Consider the following 6256-nt stretch of genomic DNA (forward strand, 5'->3'; position numbering starts at 1 on the left):
TCACTTTTGGTGGGATATTTAGTTTCCACATCTTGTTCATAAGCCTAGCTTGGGGGTGTTTTTCAGTATCACTGCATTGTATCCAAGTAGCAGTTTTTATGGAGAACTTACCATTAGCTGCAGGGCCCCAGACAAATTGGTCTTTTTGATTCCCTGAAGGGATAGGAATTCCAATAATTTGTTTAACTATTTCCCAGTCTAAAACTCTGAGGAGTTTAACTTTATCCCACTTATGACCTGTAATAAAATCTTTGACAGTAGCCTCCCAATTGATATTATTTCTTTGGTTAATGGGAATGAGATTAGCAAAGAGGAAATGGGAATATCCAATTGAAAGTCCAAAACTTAATGCTTTCCCCATTTCCAATTGTCCATCTCATACCTTCATTTACCAGCTCTCTACTATCTAGAATGCCTTTCCAGGCATAAGAGGCTTTAACTTTCTTGGTAGCCTGAAAGAAGGATTTTTTCGCAGGTACTTTCTTTTAATAATTTGTACTCACCAATTATTAGGCTCCGTAATTATTTTCCAAGCTAGTTTAGCAATTGCAGCATTGTTATAGAAGGCAGTTGGTCTCACACCAAGTCCCCCAACTTTTTTTGGGGTGCAGACTTTATCCCAAGCAATTGGGGGAGTTGTAGCATTTGAACCCCAAAGAAAGTTTCTAGCTTCTTTATCTATAGAATTTGAGAGCTTCTTATTGCATTTGAAAATGAAAGAACATGGTTTGGCATTCCAGAAAGGTTTGTCTTAATGAGAGTTAGTCTACCAGCTCTCGATAAGGTACTTTTTTTCCAACCCGCGAGCTTACCATTTATTTTGGAAAAGAGTTCTCTAGAGTTAACTGGGTCTTTCCAGAAAACTATATTATGAATTCCTAAATACGTCCCTATAACTTTTTTCTGTCGGATACCAAGTATACTTGAGATATTGGTTCTAACAGAGTTGTTAGTATTATTAGAAAAGAAAAGGGAGGACTTATGAAAGTTGATTTTTTGACCTGAAACTTTAGCAAAAAGATCTAGGCTATGTAGAATGTTTTTAGCAGCTTTGTTAGTAGCTTTAGCAAAGATCAAACGGTCATCCGCAAACACTAGGTTTGAGATTCTAAACCCACAGGGGGAGGAAAGAAGACCAACATTTGTTTTCAAGTTTTTGGTCAGAGAATTTAGATTCCTAATTAAAGGTTCCATGCAAAGTATAAAGATATAAGGAGACAGAGGATCTCCTTGTCTTATTCCTCTACTTGGTTTAAACCAATTAATAGATCTTATTGCTTTGTTGATGCGAATGATAAGCTGTTAACTCAGACGACTAATTTCTATTAACTGCAACTATGATTGACGTGTGACTTTCGTTTTTCTCCTTACACCTCGTGGTTGGTATTGTGGTTTTTGTTTCGCTGAATTAGTGGCTTTCGTTTATGCATGTACATTTCTGGTGCGTCTATTGTTACACTACTAAATATTTTTGTTCGCTCTACACATCTTTGGTTTGTTGTAGACTAAAATACTTTAGAATTACAGGAAAACACTTGTTTTAGAAAACTTATTTACCTAATAACCAAAGTACAATTTTCTTTGGGTGATATACTTTTCACCGGTTTCAGAATGATGCCTCCTTTGTTCTTCTTCTTAAGATTTTCCATTAGACCTTTGAGATCATGGATTGCTGATTTCAAATCTTTGATGGTAATGTTGCAAATGCATGCTTTTAAGAGACGCTTCTCCGGTTCTCTCCATTTTAGAGCTAACCAACCATTGCTGGCAGTGGATCATCTCCTAGCTCATTTATCAAAATTCAGAAGCATCATTTGACATGCATGATACATCGTCGCAAAGTTATTTTACAAAAAATAACAGTAAACGAAAAGTTAGTAAAGGACACAAGTCACACAACCACTAAGATCAAATTTTTACTAACAATATTAATAGGGAAGTAAAAATACTCTATGAGTCTATTATGAGTCTTTTTTGTAAGGAACTCTTCTAACGAGGACATTTAACTGTGTATTGCTTCATCCATTTAATAGGGAAGTAAAAATACTCTATGAGTCAATTATAAGTTTTTTTTAAGAAACCTTTCTAATGAGGACCATTCTAGCAAAGTTTTTATGTAGTGTTTTTCTTACCACGTGACGAACTCACAGTAAGACGGCTCAATAGAATCACAGAAAATTACATTGAATGACAAAATTACCCATACTTTTCTAACGTGTAATTCTCATAATTACCCTGATGGCCCAAGTGTATTTCAGTCTTTCCATTCCTATATGCCCAAAGCCCCCCCCGACTTATCCTAGTAGCGTCGTCACATTTCACTACCACCGCCGAAAACACTGAAAAATGTGGAGAAGGAAATGGTACAAAACCCTAAGGAGCACAGAAGAAGATGATGAAACCGCTGCCACCTCCGCCAACACAATCCCTTACTTACCTGACAACGTCATCGAGAAGATCCTCTCCTTCCTTCCAGTCAGAGACGCCGCTGTGGCAACCGCCGTTTCGAAGCAGTGGAGATCCCTCTGGCCTTCCTTCCCTGTTATCGATATCGAAGAGAAACGCTTTCGCGAACCTCGATGTTTCGTCGACTTCTTGCGCTACTCTCTCAGACGATGCAGGGGTCAGAGGCACTTGGACAAGTTGAGGATTCGAGCCAACCTCCAATACGGCTACTTTTTGGTAAGAGAATGGGTCGATTTTGCAATTGAGAGGTGCGTCAAAGAGTTATATCTTCAGGATAATAATAAATTGCATCAAAACTTGCTGATTACCCATGACGTTTAACTCTGCAATGTTTAACTGGACTGAATTTGGAGAATGTGAGAGTATATGCAAGTTCCGGAATTAATGGCCCTGTGAGCCTTCCCTCATTGAAAACCATGTCCCTCAAAGACGTGACATTTTTGGATGATAGGGATGCCACAGCCATTGGGGCCATCCCCAGCTTATTTTCAGGGTGTCCTTGCATTGAGCATTTGTCAATTCATAGTTGTAGGCTTGGCCGGTCTACTATGGACCTTGAAATTTCAAGTGACAGTCTGAAATCCTTGGAAATTGTGCATTGTCATTCTATGAGAGTCCAAGTTACTGCCAAGAATTTGGAGTCTTTTACATTCTATGCGGATTGTACCTGTCCGTACCATAGGACTATGTACTTATGGGAATGTGATGGCTTGAAACATGTGCACATCTCTTGCAAGGGATTGAAAAAGCTTCTATTGCATGAATGCCAACAAAGCATTGAGAACTCGTTTATACTCCACATCTGGAGTCCTTTGAGGTTAGTGGATATCTGAAGGCCAAGGTCAATTTTGCGGAAGCTCCTGCGAATTTAGTAACCTCTACAATCAGAGTTTGGGAGACCTTATGGCCCATTGAATATTATTCTGCTATGCGAGAATTTCTTGGAAGTTTCGATTGCTCCAAAAAAGTGAAGATACATATTGCAGAGGATGAGGTAATCTCTATCTCAATTCTTTTATTGCTGTTTATTGTTTCTGGCCTCTTATATCTATCATTGCAATTTGCACATAGTTGTTCCAGAAGTTAGACCAAAAACAAAAGGTAACTTTCAATTTTAACCCGATTGCCTGAATTCCTCATCCTTTTAAACTTAATGATTCTAGACTAGCTTACTCAAAGTAGAAATATTTTTGGTTAGTTATAACTTATATACCCTTTCCCCTGATTTGTAAGTCCGAGGGGAGATAATTGCACACGTGGAAATGGGGGAAAAGGTCATTGCGTTACATCATGATCTTCATCCCTTTGGTCATTTGCGCCTTTGTTCCACTCATGCATTTAATCGGTGTTTCAGAACTTTCTTGTGTAATACACCTCATGATTGATAGGTATCGGAATCGTCGGAATAGTAGGGATGTGGTGGATAGTTGGGTTAGAAATCACTCAAAAATGAAAGGTAAGATAAAGAAGTTTCAGTAAGAACTAGGACTAGACTTCCCCCACCCCCCTTTCTACTTTCCTCTCTTCTTTTTTTTGTGTGTCTCCTCATCAGGCTTGGTAGCATAGAGGTACATTTGATACGGAAGCTATACATAGACTAGTCTTCATACTACGAAGAGGTTAAGTGAGTAAAGAACATGGAGCTTAGGAGGGAATCTGATATGGAAAAGATGTTGGGGTTTGATTCTGTTGGCATTTGAAAATCTGCAACCCCTGATGGGGGCTAATCATAAACCTTCAAATTACCATATCTGACCTAAGACAGGACATGTATGCTGCTATAGGACTCAGATTGGTTTTATGTTACTTTTTGTTGGTTGATGTGAGCATTTAAATTAGATTATTTAGTATGATGCGATGTGAAAAAGAAGATATAGTTTAAGAGTGCATAACACAATTACGTATTTCTTGTGATATTCATCTTAATAACTTGTTGTCATTATGGCTTATAGGGTGTCATAATACCAGAACATTGCAGGACAGAATGGTCTCCTCCATTACCTAGTATTAAGCAGCTGCAGCTATACTTTCCCTCATTAGGGGAGAGAGAATATTCTTTGAGACCTTCATTGATTTGGATGGCACCATCTGCTGAAATTCTACCGTTTCTAATTCACGAGGATGATGATGAATATGATAATTTTGGTGATAACGATTACAATATTGTTGATGATGAAAATGACATTGATGACGACAACGAGATTGTTGGAGATGATGGATGACCGCGACGATGAGTAAATTTGGATTAAGGTATATATTCTGTCTGTTTTGTTACTTTAGAACAATGATCACTTGAAGCTATACTCTTGTGCCTAATGAAGATTGTTAGTTCCTATGAAAAAAATTAAGATTGTTGTAGTTCTCTTATCTAATGTAATAAATAAGGGTTTATGCTCGTACTGACATGGCCGAAGCTAGTTAAATAACTGGCACCTTCATTCCTTGGGCGCTTATTCTTGACTATTGACAACGATATGTACTGCTTTAGTGATATTGATATCCTTTGTATGTCCTAAATATTTTGAGATTAATGTTGGGATGCCTTTGCATTTTGTACTTGCTATTAACTTCATGTTTTCTTTTCTTCCCAGGGAGTTTAAGAGTTCAAGTTTCAGTATTTAACTCTCGGACTCATCCATTGCAAAGCACAGCGAATTGGAATTCAAGTTGTGATCTCAGTCTTTTTGTATTTTGTCTGAATGGTGTAGTTTCGGCAATTGCAAATATAGTCTTTAACTGTTGGACCTCATCCAGTGCAAAGCTTAGCAAATTGAAACTCTTGCTCTGATCTTAGTGCTCGCATTCTTGTTGGATTAGTGTAGTTTCCTTTGCACAATTTGAATCATATCATCAGTTCATCACTCCTTGTCAGATAGAGATTTCGGAAGAGTGGGAAGTCTCCTCCCGTGGAAACAATTTTCTGCTTGCAGAACCAAACATGGCGCTGAATAAGAGCATGGAGCAATTATCTTCAAGCTCTTTTATATGGTGAATGGAGAGCATTGCTGATTATCCTAGATGCTTTTGCCTTAACTTGAGCATGTTAAACACTAGAATCCATCTTTTGCAATTGTCAGTGATCTTATTGCTTTGTTGATGCAAATGATACTTTGTAAACTTAGACAACTAAATTTCTATTGAATGCTGATATGATCGATGCAAGTACAAAACAGAACAAAGCAAGTGTAAGCTTGAATGTTGGGTCAGTGATTGAAGCTCAAGTCATGCTCATACATATGCGTATTTTTGAGGAGCCTCCCCTCCTTGCTGAAGCTAAAATCACAGAGAGCTTATGAGGAGAACCGCGGATCGCCTAACTCTGCGGTCATTGTTACCTATTTGCGTGATACAAATGAGGGTTCAGGCTTGTATACCGAGTGAGAGTGCTCTCGAAAGAACTTTGGGGCGTGGCAATTTAGCAATTTATGTTGTCACTAGCTAATCAAGATAGTGACAGTGAATTAGACACTAGTTAGAATTATCATCTACGTTTTGAAATAAGAATAATAATTCAAGAACATTTTTACCAGATTCTCTCTCAGCTCGTTAGTTATACTAGAAAACATGTTTAGGCTTTTATCAGTTTGAGCATGTTTAGTTTTATTAGGTACTAGAGTAGAGTATAGTAATATTTGTGATTCTTTTATTGATATCTTTGATTGCTATGTACTATTCATGTTCATGTGCATTCCAAGGAGGCAAGGAGTGGTTATATGGCTCTCCATTTTATTTTCAGTTATTTTGCTCCTAAATATTCAGAGGCATCAGACTTTCTATAATATAAACATTC

At 37.7% G+C, this 6256-nt stretch overlaps 1 non-coding gene across 1 annotated transcript; it reads left to right on the forward strand.

Moving 5' to 3' along the window:
- The first annotated feature begins 2330 nt into the window (after positions 1 to 2330).
- On the forward strand, positions 2331 to 5594 carry LOC101293964. The gene is made up of 3 exons (XR_184286.1): positions 2331 to 3460; positions 4419 to 4716; positions 5058 to 5594. It is a non-coding gene; the product is annotated as an uncharacterized LOC101293964 (transcript).
- Positions 5595 to 6256: the final 662 nt, after the last annotated feature.

Source organism: Fragaria vesca, linkage group LG3 (genome assembly GCF_000184155.1).
Source record: "Fragaria vesca subsp. vesca linkage group LG3, FraVesHawaii_1.0, whole genome shotgun sequence".
NCBI classification, from domain to species: Eukaryota; Viridiplantae; Streptophyta; class Magnoliopsida; order Rosales; family Rosaceae; genus Fragaria; species Fragaria vesca.